Source organism: Triticum urartu, chromosome 2, assembly GCF_003073215.2.
Source record: "Triticum urartu cultivar G1812 chromosome 2, Tu2.1, whole genome shotgun sequence".
NCBI lineage: Eukaryota > Viridiplantae > Streptophyta > Magnoliopsida > Poales > Poaceae > Triticum > Triticum urartu.
The window spans coordinates 749111692-749132514 of record NC_053023.1 but is presented as its reverse complement, the minus strand read 5'-3'; the positions used below and the strand labels follow the sequence as shown (position 1 = coordinate 749132514).

Genomic DNA, 20823 nt, shown 5'->3' with positions numbered 1-20823 from the left:
TTTAAAGTGAATGCGGCAGTCTCTAAAGCATAGCCCCAAAAAGATAACGGTAAATCGGTAAGAGACATAATAGATCGTACCATATCTAATAGAGTGCGATTACGACGATCGGACACACCATTACGCTGAGGTGTTCCAGGCGGCGTGAGTTGTGAAACTATTCCACATTTTCTTAAGTGTGCGCCAAATTCGTGACTCAAGTATTTTCCTCCACGATCTGATCGTAGAAACTTGATTTTCCTGTCACGTTGATTTTCAACCTCACTCTGAAATTCCTTGAACTTTTCAAAGGTTTCAGACTTGTGTTTCATTAAGTAGACATATCCATATCTACTCAAGTCATCAGTGAGGGTGAGAACATAACGATAGCCACCGCGAGCCTCAACACTCATTGGACCGCATACATCAGTATGTATGATTTCCAATAAGTTGGTTGCTCGCTCCATTGTTCCTGAGAACGGAGTCTTGGTCATTTTTCCCATGAGGCATAGTTCGCACGTGTCAAATGATTCATAATCAAGAGACTCTAAAAGTCCATCTGCATGGAGCTTCTTCATGCGTTTGACACCTATGTGACCAAGGCGGCAGTGCCACAAGTATGTGGGACTATCATTATCAACCTTACATCTTTTGGTACTCACACTATGAACATGTGTAGTAATACGCTCGAGATTCATTAAGAATAAACCATTGACTATCGGAGCATGACCATAAAACATATCTCTCATATAAATAGAACAACCATTATTCTCGGATTTAAATGAGTAGCCATCTCGTATTAAACGAGATCCCGATACAATGTTCATGCTCAAACATGGAACTAAATAACAATTATTGAGGTTTATAACTAATCCCGTAGGTAAATGTAGAGGTAGCGTGCCTACGGCGATCACATCGACCTTGGAACCATTCCCGACGCGCATCGTCACCTCGTCCTTCTCCAGTTTCCGTTTATTCCGCAGCTCCTGTGGTGAGTTACAAATATGAGTAACGGCACCGGTATCAAATACCCAGGAGTTACTACGAGTACTGGTAAGGTACACATCGATTACATGTATATCAAATATACCTTTGGTGTTGCCGGCCTTCTTATCCGCTAAGTATTTGGGGCAGTTCCGCTTCCAGTGACCCTTCCCTTTACAATAAAAGCACTCTGTCTCAGGCTTGGGTCCATTCTTTGACTTCTTCCCGACAGCTTGCTTGCCGGGTGCAGCAACTTCCTTGCCGTCCTTCTTGAAGTTCTTTTTACCCTTGCCCTTCTTGAACTTAGTGGTTTTATTTATCATCAACACTTGATGTTCCTTCTTGACTTCTACCTCTGCTGATTTCAGCATAGCAAATACTTCAGGAATGGTCTTTACCATCCCCTGCATATTGAAGTTCATCACAAAGCTCTTGTAGCTTGGTGGAAGCGACTGGAGGATTCTGTCAATGACCGCGTCATCCGGGAGATTAACTCCCAGCTGAGTCAAGCGGTTATGTAACCCAGACATAGTGAGTATGTGCTCACTGACAGAACTATTTTCCTCCATCTTACAGCTGAAGAACTTATCGGAGACTTCATATCTCTCGATCCGGGCATGAGCTTGAAAAACCATTTTTAGCTCTTCGAACATCTCATATGCTCCATGTCTCTCAAAACGCTTTTGGAGCCCCGGCTCTAAGCTGTAAAGCATGCCGCACTGAACGAGGGAGTAGTCATCAGTACGTGTCTGCCAAGCGTTCATAGCGTCTTGGTTCTGTGGGACGGGTGGATCACCTAGCGGTGCTTGTAGGACATAATCTTTCTTGGCAGCTATGAGGATGATCCTCAGGTTCCGGACCCAGTCCGTATAGTTGCTGCCATCGTCTTTCAGCTTGGTTTTCTCTAGGAACGCGTTGAAATTGAATACAACGTTGGCCATTTGATCTATAGGACATATTGTAAAGATTTTAGACTAAGTTCATGATAATTAAGTTCATCTAATCAAATTATCAATGAACTCCCACTCAGATTAGACATCCCTCTAGTCATCTAAGTGTTACACGATCCAAGTCAACTAAGCCGTGTCCGATTAACATGTGAGACGGACTAGTCATCGTCGGTGAACATCTTCATGTTGATCGTATCTTCCATACGACTCGTGTTCGACCTTTCGGTCTCTGTGTTCCGAGGCCATGTCTTCACATGCTAGGCTCGTCAAGTTAACCCTAAGTGTTTTTGCATGTGTAAAACTTCTTACACCCGTTGTATGTGAACGAAAGGATCTATCACACCCGATTAACACGTGGTGCTTCGAAGCGACGAACTGTAGCAACGGTGCACAGTTAGGGGAGAACACTTCTTGAAATTGTTGTAAGGGATCATCTTATTTACTACCGTCGTTTTAAGTAAACAAGATGCAAAACATGATAAACATCATATGCAATCAAATAATAATAGTGACATGATATGGCCAATATCACATAGCTCCTTTGATCTCCATCTTGGGGCTCCATGATCATCCTGTCACCGTCATACTCATCGACATGTAAGTCGTGATTCCTATTACAAGAACATGATCAATCTCATACATCACATATATCATTCATCACATCCTTTTGGCCATATCACATCACATAGCATACCCTGCAAAAACAAGTTAGACGTCCTCTAATTGTTGTTTGCATGTTTTACGTGGCTGCTATGGGTTTCTAGCAAGAACGTTTCTTACCTACGCAAAGACCACAACGTGATATGCCAATTGCTATTTACCCTTCATAAGGACCCTTTTCATCGAATCCGATCCGACTAAAGTAGGAGAGACAGACACCTGCTAGCCACCTTATGCAACTAGTGCATGTCAGTCGGTGGAACCTGTCTCACGTAAGAGTACGTGTAAGGTCGGTCCGGGCCGCTTCATCCCACGATGCCGCCGAATCAAGATAAGACTAGTAACGGCAAGCATATTGATCAAAATCAACGCCCACAACTACTTTGTGTTCTACTCGTGCAAGAGAACTACGCATAGACCTAGCTCATGATGCCACTGATGGGGAACGAAGCAGAAAACAAAAATTTTCCTACGGTTTCACCAAGATCCATCTAGGAGTTCATCTAGCAACGAGTGATTAGATGCATCTACGTACCTTGTAGATGGCGAGCGGAAGCGTTCAAAGAACGGGGATGATGTAGTCGAACACGACGTGATTCAAATCACCGATGATCAAGCACCGAACGGACGGTGCCTCCGCGTTCAACACACGTACGGAACGGATGACGTCTCCTCCTTTCTTGATCCAGCAAGGGGGAAGGAGAGGTTGATGAAGATCCAGCAGCACGACGGCGTGGTGGTGGATGCAGGGCGTCCACAGTAGCAGGGCTTCGCCTATACTACGAGAGAGAGACGTAACGGGGAGAGAGGAAGCACCAAAGGCTGAGGTATGAAGTCCTCCCTCTCCTCAACTATATATAGGAGGGCCAAGGGGGGGTGGTGCGCAGCCTAGGAGATCCAATCTCCTAGGTGCGGCGGCCAGGGGAGGGTTTCCCTCCCCCCCAAGGCACCTCGGGGTGCCTTCCACCACTTGGACTCCTCCTTGGTGGAAACCCTAGGCGCATGGGCCTAGTAGGGCTGGTGCCCTTGGCCCATGTAGGCCAAGGCGCACCCCCTACAGCCCATGTGGCCCCCCGGGACAGGTGGCCCCACCCGGTGGGCCCCCGGGACCCCTCCGGTGGTCCCGGTACAATACCGATAACCCCGAAACTTGTCCCGATGGCCGAAACAGCACTTCCTATATATAATTCTTTACCTCTGGACCATTCCGGAACTCCTCGTGACGTCCGGGATCTCATCCGGGACTCCGAACAACATTCGGGTTACTGCATATACATATCTTCACAACCCTAGCGTCACCGCACCTTAAGTGTGTAGACCCTAGGGGTTCGGGAGACAAGCAGACATGACCGAGACGACTCTCCGGTCAATAACCAACAGCGGGATCTGGATACCCATGATGGCTCCCGCATGCTCCACGATGATCTCATCGGATGAACCACGATGTCGAGGATTAATCAACCCCGTATACAATTCCCTTTGTCAATCGGTATGTTACTTGCCCGAGACTCGATCGTCGGTATCCCAATACCTTGTTCAATCTCGTTACCGGCCAGTCACTTTACTCGTACCGTAATGCATGATCCCGTGATCAACCACTTGGTCACCTTGAGCTCATAATGAGGATGCATTACCGAGTGGGCCCAGTGATACCTCTCCGTTATATGGAGTGACAAATCCCAGTCTCGATCCAGTGTCAACCCAACAGACACTTTCGGAAATACCTGTAATGCACCTTTATAGTCACCCAGTTACGTTGTGACGTTTGATACACCCAAAGCATTCTTACGGTATCCGGGAGTTACACGATCTCATGGTCAAAGGAAAAGATACTTGACATTGGAAAAGCTCTAGCAAACGAACTACACGATCTTGTGCTATGCTTAGTATTAGGTCTTGTCCATCACATCATTCTCCTAATGATGTGATCCCGTTATCAATGACATCCAATGTCCATAGCCAGGAAACCATGACTATCTGTTGATCAACGAGCTAGTCAACTAGAGGCTTACTAGGGACATATTATGGTCTATGTATTCACACGTGTATTACGATTTCCGGATAATACAGTTATAGCATGAATAAAGACAATTATCATGAACAAAGAAATATAATAATAATGCTTTTATTATTGCCTCTAGGGCATATTTTCAACAGATGCGTGGTTGGGGCCAATGGCAACACGACAAGGAGGTATGGGCGGTCCGGCAGTTGGTTCAGCGACAACGAATTGTTTGGGTAATTTAAAATTGACCGGGACACCCACGCCAGTCCAGCTTGCCGCCTACTCAGTTCTTAAAGATGTTCCAGAGATTGGCACCGCTTGCATGGTCTACTCTGGACGCGTCTGTGTTTTGCTTTTTGTAAGCGGCGCCGCTTATATGGGTCATTCTACACCTGCCGCTGTTCTACACTCTGTGTTTGGTTTTGTTTCCAACTCTCCATCCCTCTATACACTATAAATAGGTGTCCCCTGGAAAGAGAGCTATGGTGAGTTATGGCCTTGGACTGGAACATCTTCAAGATGGAGGCCATCGTCAACACTGGCTCAGAGTGGATCTTTTCACTGCTGGATTAGTAGTAGTAATAATGTTGGACCTTGAAGTTGAACCAATTGGTTTGAAAAAGGATTTACACCATTTGTTGTTGATGTCTTCCGCTTCATCTTTGACTAGTACAAATAGATACATAATTACTAGACTAATTTACTTTTTATAAGAAACATTAATTAAGCAGATTCAGGTCGTAATTTATCAAAAAAAATCCCACTCCCTCTGTTTTAAAATAATTGAAGCTCTAAATTTATTCCAAGTTAAACTTCTTCAAGTTTTATCAAGTTTGTAGAAAAATATATCAATATTTGAAACACAGTATTTTTATTAGAATCTTTAAAAAAATATGCATACTATGTATATTTAATTTTGTACATCTTACCATATTTTTCTATAAACATGATTAAACTTAAATTAGTTTTACTTAGCACAAACATAGAGCTATAATTATCTTAAAACAGAGAGAGTAATAACTACTATCAGTGTAATATACCTGCATCTATTCTGCTCATCTTAAAACATATGCGTCACGTGGTGGCACCTGCTCATGGCGGCGTCCCACAGTGGCACCAGCGATAGGAATCTACGTAGTCGGTAGCGCGAGGATGTGTTCGGCGGTGGCAGGGTTCGCCGGCGAAAGGTGATGCCCGGAGCTGAGAGCCGACGGTGCATGACTAAAAAAAAAACTAGTTTGCCTCGAGCGGCCGACTCAAGTGGAAAGAAGAAAATACGTATAAACCCATCCAAAGACTGAAAAATGTACGGGGCACTTGGTAGTTTTTTTTTGCTGGAAAAAATGACGTGGGGGAGAATATTTAATCTGATCGTTGGATGGAGAATGGACGCAGGCGAGCATTGCCTTCGGCCCCGTCCGGTCTAGTGGTCAACTGCAGCCAGGTTCACCTCTGACCCAGCTATCGCATAGGTTTCGCTAAAAAAAAACGCTATCGCATAGGTTCCCTGCACGCACAGATGTACCATCGTTGGTCTTTAAAGAGTTGTTCTCACGGACAGAGTTTTGAGCTCAATTTTGTGCATCACGGTCCAGCAAATCCTCCTATGGTTTAGCGCATCTGCAACAATGATCCTCACAATCGTTTGGACCGCGCTGTCTGAACCATGAAAATCATGCAACGTGGACCTGTATCAGGCCGCGGCGCGGTCTAGACGTGTTTTCTCCCGCAAACCGAAGACAAATGCATGAGTCTGACCGTTGTCACGCCCACTTACCGTCGTGGTCTGCCAAAAAACCCTCCACCCTCCCGCACGCTTCTTGCACGCCAGTTGTCTGCATTCATGCTACTGTACAACACGCAGCTCCACATTGAAGGCGGCTCAGGGCGGATGCGACCTCTCACTGTCTCCGCCATTGAAGCAGCGCGCAGGCCGAGGGCGCCACCCGCTGCATGCCCGGCTGAATAGCCTCCTCGGCACATTCAAACGCCTCCATTAAACCCGCGTGGAAGCAGATGAACCTACTCCGACCACGAGCGGGCCAGGCTCCTCTCATCCGCCCTCTATATAAACCAGGCCAGACGACGGGCAAGAATCTTACCGCTCCGCCGCTCCCCATCTCCCCCTTTCACCATTTTCTCCAATCTTTCAATGACATTCGACGAGCCAGAAGAGCAGTCTTCGGCATAAAAGCCAGCTACGTGGCCCACCGAGCTCGGCGGTTACGAGCAAGGCACCTCGTTGCTCCACGTCCCTCGCCTAGCCTGATGGAGCAAGTTGCCGCCCCAAGCCGGCGCTTGGTTCAGCAACTCGCGCTCCACGCCAGGTCGTGCAGGAGTGGCGAGTTGCTCCATCCCGGCACGCGCGGGGAGCACGGTGGCACGAGCATCGTTGCTGCCGTCGAGGAAGTCATGTTGTGTCGTGCCTCCACCGCATGCGACCGTGCCAACCGTCGTCGACGCGCGCGTAGCTGCGCCATGCAGGCAGAGAAAGAAGCCGGCTGTGTGGATGTTGACGAGGTGGTGGCGAACATGTCTGTGCCTGCCGCCATCATCGAGGAGAAGTAGAATAATAGAGGCCACCGCCGCACGCGTAGCTACGCCATGCAGGCAGAGAAAGAAGCCGGCTGCGTGGACGTCGACAAGGTGGCGGCGAACATGTCCGTGCCCGCCGCCATCATCGAGGAGAAGTAGAATAATAGAGGTCGCCGCTGCTTGGGTCCCAGGAAGGTCACTGTCGATTATCCGGTCGGTTCTCCTTTATCTCGGACCATCCTGGGCACCCCTGAGCTCCAAGAAAGCACCCTTCTCCTCCGACTGATGCACCCTTTTTGCCTCTCCGATGAGCGGCACAGCTGGACATAGGGAATATATGGGGAAGAATATGCCTGCGGGACTCCCGGTAGTCCGATTAGCGGGCTGCCGGACATGGGGAAGACAAAGGGATCCGCCGCAACCGGCCGTAGATAGTGTAGTAAATCAGTGTGGTCAGTGGCAGAGCTACATCAATAAATCTGGGCGGACCACTAGGAAGAAAGCCCACTATATTTGCACTCACGGCCCAGTATAGCGTCGACCCCTCACTGTATTGCCATGGATTGGCTGGGCCGCAGCCCTTTTTGTAACATATAGCTCCGCCGGTTAGTTTCTTAGTTGAAAAAATGTCCAAAATATAATCATTTTTGTCTCGTTTTGTATGAAATACGGCCTTTTTTGCATGAATTACTTCCGGTTTATTGAAAAATAGTTTGAAAAGTATGCGGCTACGGTTGGATGGCGTATCCGTGTCCATGCGATGCGAGAGGAAATTTGAAAGTTGAAGTTGGAGATGCCCTTAGCTCCCTTGTCAAGACCATGATTATGTTGCTCCGAGATAGGAGTTATATATATAGGTGTATAATGAATTAAGCATCATCAGGAACGAAATCGTCATCCTCGAGCACAGACTTGAAGTAAGCCCCTGCAGAGACGAGACCGTGGGAACACCAGCCTCATCTTGCTTGTTAAAAATTTCCATACTAAGCACGGCCACCTGGATGCGAATAATGGCACGTCGGCGCAGAGAAATCAGATGGACATCTTGCGTTGAGCCCACTGCCCACAAACAAAGAAAATGACGAAGCGGCGGTGCAATCAGTCGGCTGTGGCTGGTGGTCGGTCAAGATGCCACGGGACTGGAGGTCGTGCGTGCGGTGCGGTGCGGTCGAGGCAAATTCCATAGTGCAGTTTGAAGTACACGAGCTATCCATTCTTCCCTATTTTTCAATCAATCTTATCAACGACTGCTTCCATCTTGCCGCTGGTCACGTACGGTCCGAGGCGACGAACCTCACCGCGTCGGAAGGAATCCTATCGCTGCCGACGCGGCGTCGCACGTAGGCATGGGGATAAGGCAAGGCAAAATGTACTACTAGTTTGTATTCAGGAGTAAATAATAAAATTATATAGAAAGAAAAGTTAGTTGCGGGGTCCACCAGGACAGCTGTTCGCTCGTGATTGGAGCCCGCCCGGTTTTTTCGGTGGTTGCGTCCATGGTGTGTGTCCTTGAGACTTGAGTAGATGAGTAGAAGAAGCAGAGCAGGCAAGCGCCAATCGGCCAAGCGACCATCCATCCATCACACCGACGCGCGCGTCCCTCCCACTAGCCTCGCCGACAAGGACCGAGGACACGGGCGCCGCAGGGATGCATTGCAGTTCCCCTGGGTGTCCGGGCGCGACATCAAGGACAACTACGGCCGGACGGTGCATATCTTCTCCCTGGTCAGCTGCGAGCGGCGGATCGCGTGCCACCTGGACAGGGTGCGGCGAGGCGCATCCTGGTCGCGGCCGGAGCAACGGGCAGAGGCTGAGGTGCAAGGGAGCTCGCCACGGACAGCGTGACCGGGCCGCAGTCCATGAGCGCTAACTGGAGCTTGTGCTGCACGGCGCACCAGATGAGATGGGCAGCTGCAGCGCCACGACCTGACACGCGCGCGGCTACCCAACTCGACGCGACGGTGACGAGGTACTGCGATGAAGCACGACGGCGACCACAGAGGCTACGACGCAGCGCGGCGGCGACGGAGATGCTGCGAGGCAGCAGGCGGGTGGTGACGGCGGATCTTGCAGTAGCAGCCGCATCGATGCACGCGGTGGTCGGAGGGGACGCCGTCCTTCGCGGCTGGTTGCTGGAGAAAAGCGAATCGAAAGGAAGGGGAAGAGAAGGTCGCTGGAGTTCTCGTTGGAGATAAGGATAAGGGAACGCTCGGGGAAGAAGAGAGAAAACTACTGGACGAGCTTTCTCTCGCGTGAATAGATGACCAGTTAAGGGAACGCTCGGTGGTGGTCACCTCACAGGGACGCGTGTCAAGCATTGGAGGGGGCTTAAGCTGCCATTAAATCATCCAACTGTTTTTGATCGTTTTCCTAAATAAAATTATATAGAAAGAAAAGTTAGTTGCGGGGTCCACCAGGACAGCTTGGCTCGTGATTGGAGCCCGTCCGGTTTCTTCGGTGGTTGCGTCCATGGTGTGTGTCCTTGAGACTTGAGTAGATGAGTAGAAGCAGAGCAGGCAAGCGCCAAGCGACCAGTCCATCACACCGACACGTGTGTCCCTCCCGACTAGCCTCGCCGAGAAGGCCCTTTATCGCGGTGATCGAGGACACGGCGCGGAATGTGTGCAATGCCGCCATCGTCGGCTCCGGCCGCCGCGGTGGTGGTCGTCTAGAAGGGGAACTACTTCACGGTCAAGGAATACATGTCCATCGACGGGCGACGGGAGGGCCCGTCGATGAACCAGCTCTACGAGTATGGCGGCTTCGTGTTCGTGCTCACGCTCAGGCTCAGTGGCAGCGGCAGCGGGCTCCTCCTGGCCGGCTTGCATCAAGACACCCCACAGCGTGCGCAATGAGTGGGCGGCCACGCCCACGCACGGCTAGCCGCAGTTGGACAAGTCAGAGTACAGCGCCGCGGCCGGTGCAAGAGGAAGCTGGAGGTTTGCGCCATGGTGACCGTCGCAGCAGAGCAGCGTGCTCAAGAACCCTGCACAAGGTGGAGACGCCGCTGATGGACGTGGCCGCCGCGGGGACGCATTGCAGTTCCCCTGGGTGTCCGGGCGCGGCATCAAGGACAACTACGGCCGGACGGTGCATATCTTCTCCCTGGTCAACGGCGAGCGGCGGATCGTGTGCCACCTAGACCCGGTGGACAGGGTGCGGCGAGGCACATCCTGGTCGCGGCCGAAGCGACGGGCAGAGGCTGAGGTGCAAGGGAGCTCACCACGGACGGCGTGACCGGGCCGCAGTCCAAGAGCGCCGAACTGGAGCTTGTGCTGCACGGCGCACCAGATGAGATGGGCAGTTGCAGCGCCATGACCTGACACGCGCGCGGCTACCCGACTCGACGCGACGGCGACGAGGTACTGCGATGAAGCACGACGGAGACCGCGGAGGCTACGACGCAGCGCGGCGGCGACGGAGATGCTGCGACGCAGCAGGCGGGTGGTGACGGCGGATCTTGCAGCAGCAGCCGCACCGATGCACGCGGTGGTCGGAGGGGACGCCGTCCTTCGCGGCCTTGCGGCTGGTTGCTGGAGAAAAGCGAATCGAAAGGTAGGGGAAGAGAAGGTCGCTGGAGTTCTCGTTGGAGATAAGGATAAAGGAACGCTCGGGGAAGAAGAGAGAAAACTACTGGACAAGCTTTCTCTCGCGTGAATAGATAACCAGTGAAGGGAACGCTCGGTGGTGGTCCCCTCACAGGGACGCGTGTCAAGCATTGGAGGCGGCTTAAGCTGCGATTAAATCATCCGACTGTTTTTGATCGTTTTCCTAAATAAAATTATATAGAAAGAAAAGTTAGTTGCGGGGTCCACCACGACAGCTGTTGGCTCGCGATTGGAGCCCTCTCGGTTTCTTTGGTGGTTGCGTCCATGGTGTGTGTCCTTGGGACTTGAGTAGATGAGTAGAAGCAGAGCAGGCAAGCGCCAAGCGGCCAGTCCATCACACCGACGCTCGCGTCCCTCCCGACTAGCCTCGCCGAGAAGGACCTTTATCGCGGTGGTCGAGGACACGGCGCGGAACGTGTGCAATGCCGTCATCGTCGGCTCCGGCCGCCGCGGTGGTGGTCGTCCAGAAGGGGAACTACTTCACGGTCAGGGACTACATGTCCATCGACGGGCGATGGGAGGGCCCGTCGATGAACCAGCTCTACGAGTATGGCGGCTTCGTGTTTGTGCTCACGCTCAGGCTCAGTGGCAGCGGCAGCGGGCTCCTCCTGGCCGGCTTGCATCAAGACACCCCACAGCATGCGCAATGAGTGGGCGGCCACGCCCACGCACGGCCTGCCGCAGTTGGACAAGTCAGAGTACACCGCCGCGGCCGGTGCAAGAGGAAGCTGGAGGTTTGCGCCACGGTGACCGTCGCAGCAGAGCAGCGTGCTCAAGAACCCTGCACAAGGTGGAGACGCCGCTGATGGACGTGGCCGCCGCGGGGACGCATTGCAGTTCCCCTGGGTGTCCGGGCGCGGCATCAAGGACAACTACGGTCGGACGGTGCATATCTTCTCCCTGGTCAGTGGCAAGCGGCGGATCGCGTGCCACCTGGACCCGGTGGACAGAGTACGGCGAAGCGCATCCTAGTCGCGGCCGGAGCGACGTGTAGAGGCTGAGGTGCAAGGGAACCCACCACGGACGGCGTGAGCGGGCCGCAGTCCAAGAGGGCGAACTGGAGCCTGTGCTGCACGGCGCACCAGATGAGATGGGCAGCTGCAGCGCCACGACCTGACACGCGCGCAGCTTTTCTTCATCCCGGTTGCCTTTGACCTTTAGATCGTATCCAAACATGGGATTCCTACGTGGCTTGGAAAATGACGGGATTGGGGTGACTTAACTACCTGCATGTGGGTCCCATGGTTGCCTAGCTTATTCTGCGGACGAACATTTACGGGGGTTAGAGTTTCCTTCAAAACTAATCACTGCTCCCCCTGATTTTCAGGCGGGGGTGGGGCCCTCCACTTTATTTGCTAGGCCTCTCCGTTGATCCCGTACTAGCCCTGCCGTGTGTGTAGCAAAGCCGACGACCACTGGGTGCGCTCCCTCCCTCGATGTGGATCAGCGCAACGCTGAGGCCTCCGTCGCCTCGGCCAGGTGATCCAAGGCATGCGTTGCTCGCCACAAGGATCTGTTTTTTTACCCAAAAAAAAAGATCATGCCGCCTGCATGGAGTCCAAGATCGGCGATATGGTGCCTGGTGGAGCTCGAGACTGATGACGCCGCCGACACCGACTGGTCGCGCAGCGTGAGGTTCGACCAATGCCTAGGCATTACGGCAGCGCCGCCGACCTTCTCCACGACGCGCTCGACAACCTACAGGTCAGTGTGTACGGCCGGACCTTTGGGCAGCTCATGGCGGCACTTGTTTGAACTCACCAGCACGTCGGAGTACCGTCTTTCAAGTAGTGGCGGCGTCCAGTGTGAGCATTATGTGTCTTCATGAGACAAAACTAGAAGTGATCTCGAGCGATGTTGTAAGCCAATGCCTCGGCAATAAATTTGAGAATTTTTACTACGTCCAGGCGATGGGTACCCGTGGCGGGATCTTATTGGCATGGGATAGCTTGGTAGTTTCTGTCACGAGCCTACACCGTACGGCGAACACGCTCACTGCCCTAGTCAAAGCATGAAGGGGCTCCATTGTGGTGGCTCACAGGGGTCTATGGGCCACAAGGTGATGCGGAGAAAATTGACTTCATGCAAGAGATTCGTGACGTCCAAGATTTGCATGTTGGGTTGTGGGCCTTGGTGGGAGACTACAACTTGCTTGTCAACTCGGAAGATAAGAACAAGGCCACGCTCAACACGCGGATGATGGCCAGATTCAGAGCCCTTCTCAATAGGCTTGAGCTCAAGGAGCTATACATAAATGGGAGGTGGTACAAGTGGAGTAACGAAAGGTGCAATCCCACAACGGAGAAGATCCATCATTTCTTTGTTTCCAACTCTTGGGAAGATATACACCCCCAAAAACCTATTGACGGTTCTGGGCTCAGCGGTATGGGATCATTGTCCTCTTCTTATGGATCTTGACGCAGAACTAGAGATGGGCTGGCGTTTCAAGTTTGAAAGCTTTTGGCCCCAGGTTGAGGAATTTGTGGACACGGTCCAGCATGCATGGCACACCGTATCTTCCCAAGGAAACCCTTTTATAGTCCTGGATAGTAAGTTACACGCCACTGCCAAGGCCCTGCAAAGCTGGAGTGATCGTTGGATTGGCAACATTCGCCTTCAACTCTCCATCGCAATGGAAGTTATTGGTAGGCTGGACGTGGCGGCAGAGAGTAGGACTCTCTCGGACCAAGAGCATGGGCTACGCAAGCTACTCAAGAAAAATTGTTGGGCCTCTGTTCGCTGGAGAGGATGCTAGCGAGACAGCGATCCCGTTTGTTTCATCTGAAGGAAGGGGATGCGAACACTGCATACTTCCAAAAGCAAGCACGCCATAGACAAAGAAAAAACATTATCACTTTACATCACAATGGTGGGATACACACGGGACAGGATAACATATCCGAAGTGGTGGACGGATACTATGTAGATCAATTGGGTCAGCCCCCGCCCGGCAAGCTTCGATTAATCTGGACGTGCTTGACCTACCACCCTTGACCTCACGCATTTGGAACAATTGTTCACGGAAGAGGAGGTGCTCAAGACCATCAAAGCTATGCCCTTTGATAAGGCGCCAGGGGCTGACGGCTTCACGGACATATTCTAGGTGACTTGTTGGCCTATCATCAAAGGTGACCTTATGAATGCACTGGAGCATTTTCGCCGACGAGATGTCCAAGGTATGGCAACAATCAATAAAGCGATCGTCTCGCTACTGCCTAAGAAATCCGGAGCTGTGGATATTAAGGACTATCGGCCAATTAGTCTTGTTAGTGGACCGATCAAAATTTTCAATAAGACCCCTGCGTCGAGGCTTGCGGATGATTTACCAAAACTCATGGGGCATCATCAGAGCGCATTTGTCAGAGGTAGATCACTACACGACAACTTCATGCTAGTGCAATGTACGGCGAGACGGGTGCACGCCTTAAAAGTACCCACAGTCATGTTTAAGCTGGACATCACCAAAGCTTTTGATTCACTACAATGGCCATTTGTCTTGGAGGTTCTGAGGAGGCTTGGTTTTTGCGAAAGATGGATCTCTTGGATTTCTGGGCTGCTGCCTACCTCATCCACGAGAGTCATGGTCAATGGTGCTCCCAGAAAACCAAACCTAGCATGTCAAGGTCTAAGGCAAGGAGCCCCCCTCTCACTCATGATCTTCATCCTATGTATAGAACCCCTTCAGGCACTTCTCGAATATGCTACGAAAAGAGGGCTGTTGGCACCTTTGGCGAGGTCTGGCTTGAAACAAAGGCTGTCCGTGTTTGCGGATGATGTAGTGGTGTTCTTCAAAACAAATGAGACTGAGACGAGCATGTGTGGAGCGATCTTGAGGCTGTTTGGGCAGGCTTCGGGCCTGGTGGTGAACATGAGTAAGTGCGTGGCCATGTCCGTTAGATGCTCACATGATGAGATGGAGGTTGTCTCGGCATCCTTGGGCTGCACCACTTCGCCGTTTCCGTGCAAATACCTGGGTATGTTGTTGACAATCAGAAAACAAACATCGACGCAATTGCAAGGTCTGGTGGATCGAGTTGTCGATTGTCTCCCGCTTTGGAAGGCAGCCATGCTACCAAAAGACGGCCGACTTCTACTTATCCAATCTGTGCTATGCGCTATTCCTGTCCACTCTATGATAGCGTTGGAACTGCCTTCAAAACCCTGTCGGCCCTAGTAAAGATTTGCAGAGGCTTTTTGTGGTGTAGCAAAAAAGAAGCACGAGGTGGAAAATGGGGCGGTAGCTTGGGAGGTGGTCTGCACGATGAAGTGGGATGGTGGCTTAGGAATCCCCAATCTTCACTGGCTGAACAAGGCGCTACAAGCGCGTTGGCCATGGCTGCAAAAGGTTGTTAAAGACAGACCGTTGAAGAAATTTCAGATCAATGTCCCCGCTAGAATCTTGCGCCCTAGTGAAGCGGCTGCATGTACGACGATCGATGATGGGAGAGCAACGCTGTTTCGGGAGGATCGGTGGATCAACGGTCTATGGATTTGCGAGATTGCGCCAGATATTTATGAAAGGATCATGAGGAGAGTCAAGAAAAGCAGACTTGTCGCAGACGCGCTCACGGAGGACAATTGGGCAGGGGACATTGGCCCTGACCTTACCCAACATTTTTCGGGCCAGTTCATACTTTTGTGGCCACGAATCTCTTCCTGGCAACTAACAAATGGAGTGGAAGATTCAGCCACGTGGGCTTGGGAAGCGAATGGTAACTTCTCGGCTTGCTCAGAATATGCGGTTAGGTACATGGGACTCGAGTTATCCTCGACGACCTCATTCACTTGGCAGTCTAAGGCAACCCTCCAATGCCCTTTTTTTTGCCTGGCTAGCACTCAGAAATTGATGCTGAACATCTGACAGGCTTGCTCGACGTGGATTACCCCACCAGGATGCATGCCCATTGTGCAACCAACAGGAAGAGACTATGCAACACTCGCTAATTGACCGTGTGTTCGTCAAACAAGTTTGACACTGGCTAGGATCAATAACTGGGAGGATGGAGTTGGAACCACGGCAAAATGAAACCTTGGGTCAGTGGTGCGGCAGGCAGGACGACAACGCGAGCCACTACCGCAAGTCTTTGCGCGCTAAATGCCTTCTCGGCAGGTGGATGTTGTGGAAGCATCGGAACGCCATTGTGTTTTTCTATTTGGGATCCCTGAAAATTTCCAGTTCAATGGCACGCTCGTGTTCAAAAATTTCGGGCCCAACTAACCAAAACAAACAGCAGCAAAGCCCATCTGTCTACCCTCCAGCTAACCCTAATCCCCTTCTTCTTGCTTCTCAGCTGCCGGCGCCCCCCACCCCCCGCTCTCACGACGGAGCCCCTTCCTCCGTCTGCACCGCCGCCGCCATGTCGTCGTCGGCCGCTCTCCCGCAGCAGGGCTACTACTGCCACCAGTGCCACCATGCCATCACCATCGCCGCCCCCACCTCCCGCGACGATGAAGTCTTCTGCCCTGTCTGCGCCGGGGGCTTCGTCGAGGAGCTCTTCGACGAGGAGGAGCCCCCAAACCCTATCCCCCACCACCAGCCCCACCCGTCTCCCTTGTTCCCCTTCTCCAGCCTCCTCGACCTCCACAACCCCAGTGACCTCGCGGTGGTTCCTCGGCCCGCCCTCCCCCTCCGCGACCCCCGCCGCCACCGCCTCCTCCAACCCCAGCAACCAGTTCGACGTCCACCTTGGCGGCCTCCTCTCCGGCGGCGCCACCATCCAGATTGTCCTCGAGGGCTCCTCCTTCCCCGGTGGATTCGTCTCCTCGCCCGCCCCCGGCACCGGCGGGGTCAGCCTCGTCGACTACTTCATGGGATCCGGCCTCAAGCAGCTCATCCAGCAGCTCGCTGAGAACGACCCTAGCCGCTATGGCACCCTGCCCACCGCCAAGGCTGCGGTTGCCGCACTCCCTAATGTCGCCGTCGATGGGGGCGCCCAGCACGTCTTCCACAAGGACTGCATCCTGCCATGGCTTGACCTCCACAGCTCCTGCCCTATCTGCCGCCATCTATGACCACCAGCGCCAGGCAGCTGCCGCTGCGGTAGCGGCACCTGCGTCCCCGGATGGCGGCCCTTTGCCTAGGGTCATGTTGAGGAGGTTCAGGATCTCGTTGCCGTGGCTTCTCAGGGCCGCTTTTGGAGCTCAGCAGGCGGAGAGCAGCGACCAGGACACTGCTGGCTATGGCGACTACAAAAACGATGGGAATGCGAGCGGTCGCTCGTATGATGATCTCGATTGAGGCGCTTGCAAGGATGAGGGAAATAGGGGGATAAGGATGTATAACCTTTCGCCTCGCACTTGTTACCGCCTTTAGATATTTATTATTTCATTATAAGGGTTGCTTGTGTGAGTCGATTGCCACCGCACGTGCCACCGGGTTGACATAGAACCTACATTGTATGGCTTTTCATTATTACCAAGTACTCCAATATCTTGATTTAGGGTTTAGTATTTACTTTATCTATCTTGCAATGCAACAATGACTGATGTGCTAAAGAGTGGTGATTGTTGTTGGGAGCTGTCAATTCGTTTTTTCTACGGGCCATACTTGCACCATAAGAAAATGTTCTATTAATTAGGTGCTCAGCCTGCAGTTGAGGTTTTCATTTTTTTGTCTTGGTTGGTTGATGCCACTTGGAACACGGCTAGTTGGATTGTAGGAAAATGTTCTATTAATTAAGCATTCAGCCTCCTGTTCAGGTTTTCACTTATTTGTCTGGGCTGGCCGATGCCACGTGTGAGTGGCGGTTTTAGTTCACCCCTGTATGGCTTTCCATTGTTTCCTAAATAGTTCATTGTCAACAGGGTGCTGACGATTAATGTTTATGAGCCATGCTACTTGCACTGTGTTAAGCCTGCTGTTGAGGTTTTCATTTATTTGTATGGGTTGGCCATGTCACGCGCAACACAGCTAATTTTATGCTTAATTTTTTCTATGAGCCATGCTAGTTGGACTGTAGGGAAATGTTCTATTAATTAAGTGTTCAGCCTCCAGATCAGGTTTTCATTTATGTGTCTGGGTTGCCTGATGCCACGTGTAGAAAACGACTAGAGAGTGGCGGTTTTAGTCCACCCCTGTATGGCTTTCCATTGTTACCCAATAGTTCAAATGGTCAATATCTAAATTTAGATTTAGAATTTACCTTATTTTACCGCGATGAGTTGGACAGTGGTGATTGTCAACAGGGGCTGACGATTAATGTTTTTCCTATGAGCCATGCTAGTTGCACTCTAGGAAAATTGTTCTGGCTTTCATTTACTTCTCTGGGTTTTGCCAATGCCTCGTGTAAGAGTAAAATGGCTAGTAGTATGGTTATTACGCCATCCTTGTATAGACTACAATGTTATAGGAGCCGGTAAGAGCAAAAGTTGAATAGCATGGATAAATCAGTACCAATGCATGAGGACCAGAGCAGGTGGCCCCAGATTTTGCGGGAATGTGTTTATTTTCTTCTTTCCAGCTCACCTTCTGACCTGAGATTCAATCTATTTTCCCGTTTCAGCTGGGCTCTAGATCCAAAGGGCGCTGCCTCTTACAGCAGCGAGACATCTATCAAGAGGTATTATGTACTAGTAGTATGGCTGAGGCAACCTGAATTTTCCTTTTCGCTGTCATGTTCATCACGGCTGGGGAAAAAAAATGCTTTCAGCCGTCGCCTTTTTGGCAGAAAAGATTGGGGAGATCCTATGGATTGCCGTCTGTATGTTCCAGAAAACCCTAAAAACAAGCTCATAAATATTTATGTATGATTTCCATGTGAACCTTCCCATTTCATGAAGATGGCCTAGTTTGTATTATTGCTGTCATTTATTCCAGCAAATTTGACGGCTTCCGTGATCAATATAGGAGACATTGTTTGAAGAATTTGTGGTCGCCCATGTCTTGGTGGGGCAAGGATGTAATGATAAGGAATCAACCTCTTCTTTGGGTCTTGTCGATTGGCTTCGAGCTAATGGAGGTTAGATCTGGTCATCTTGTTTGGAAGAAGTTATGTTTTTTGTCTCCTTATTGCCATCTTTGACAATGAAGTGTGCTTATTATCTTTTTTTGCAGCTTACCATGTGACATATGTTGCCAAACTTTAATGAGTGCTGGTGGGATAGTATTATCTTGGACATCTTGATCTGCAATTGGTTTGGTGAGACATTTAAACACACTTCATGACTTCATATTCCTTTTTCATAGCTTATACCTTTCTGATATGTATTTGTCGGGAAAGAAATTTCTGTATTAATAGATTTGTGCATATTAAAATAGCTGAGTGTTTCTGGGTTTGCTTGGTTTGATACAGTTTCTTTGAATCTGACCTTATCAACTGTAACATGATAACATTAAAAATATTGATGTGATGCATCCAAAATCTTGAAGGGATAACCAGTAGTGCCTGATCAACATACTACTAATTGCTACATGGGATAATTCTTACTTGACAATAAAATTTAGTTTCTCTTGTTCTTTTGCTTGTAGAAACTGGACTTTCTGTTGCAAGTACCACTAGCGGAACAAGTCTTTGATTAATACACAAATCACTATTTTGAATATTTACTGCCTTTATGTTGACGGAATGGCTAGTTTACTTGCCAAGTACTATGTGTATGGTGCTAACAGTGTTCAACTCGTTGAAAATTCATGATATTTGACCTGGTCGTCTTTTGAACTTCAGTAAACCATTTCTATCTGTTGCTGCAACACCTCATCATGTTGTGTGAGCATCAAATGCTAGTTTGTCACAGGTGCATCTCTTAACTGAAATGTTGGTATTCTGGTTCAGGTACACATGATCCGATACTTTGAATGAGTTGGACTGAGCCGACAGCCCATCATCATGGGTAAGGTATGTTCACTGGAATACATCAGACCAAGACACTGTACTGGTCAGATTCCCATGGTCTCCTTTGGCTTTCTGAAAATTACAACATGAATAATGTTTTGATTTATGACAAACTCTGACCAGATTGTAGTAAGTAACTCAATGAAACGTTGCCGTCAGCCAGTTACTGAGGACAAGTGAATTGCTTTGACTTGATACCAGGCAACATGATGCAAGGGCATTGGCTGATGATGATGTTTGATTGTTTTCCTCTGGTCTTGTTTGGTTAAAAGCTTGCATGTACTGCCCAGCCCAGCCCAGGTAGACAGAGCTGTATATGGTTTTTTGATTGGAAAGGGTTTGAGCTCAAGGAGCACAGTAACAGCTGTCAGTAGTTGATGGTGACCCAAGTATAGGTTAGAATGTGAATCCTGTTCTTTTTTGGTTGGCACCCAAGTAGGAAGGTATGTGACCATGAAGGAGAACTTGTCAACTTAACGAATTCAGCGGACATGACACGTATGTGTGTGTGTGTCTATATATATATATATCTATATATATATATATATATATATATATATATATATATATATATATACCCAGTAGTTTCACCTCCCCACAGGCCAATGTATTTTCCATGTTGGGGTGGGATGGAGTTTTTTTTTTAACACGTGATTATGCTACCTGTTGTTTGGCTGCTGCACATTGCCCCTGCTATATTTGCATTCATTTTGCCTGCTGCGATGGAGTCGTTTTAGTGTGAGATGTAGTAGGTCTGTAGTTCCCTAAAACAAGCGTAATTTTTTTATGCATACATGGACGATGGCGCACATTGGCTTGCAACATTGATTTATATCTGTGCATTGCATCCCAAACACTAGTAATTGATGAAACTGAAGTGAGCCTGATGAGTGGTTTGTTGCTGCTGTGTGTGTATCAGGCAGGGGCAACAGGGAAAGAGAGTCTGAGTTGAAGGTTCAAGGTAGAGAAGAAGAAGAAGAAGAAGAAGAAGACTTATGTTGTTGTTGTTGATCTGAATTGGAGGCTTTGTTGGTGATGAAGAGTCTATTGATCTCCGTTGCCTCCTCTCCGCTTGTTGTTTTGACCATGTATTTTGATTCAATTTAGCTAGCTCGGAGCAGAATTGTACCAATTTATTCCCTTCGTCCGGAAATACTTATCGTAGAAATGGATACAAATGGACGTATCTAGAACTAAAATACATCTAAATACATCCATTACTTGAGGGAGTAGTAACTTTATATGTCCACTATTTTTCTGTGTGCCCACAC

The 20823-nt window shown here is 50.0% G+C and overlaps 1 pseudogene; it reads left to right on the top strand.

Annotated features, from left to right (window-relative positions):
- The first annotated feature begins 16078 nt into the window (after window positions 1-16078).
- Window positions 16079-17037, top strand: LOC125534636 (annotated as a pseudogene).
- Window positions 17038-20823: the final 3786 nt, after the last annotated feature.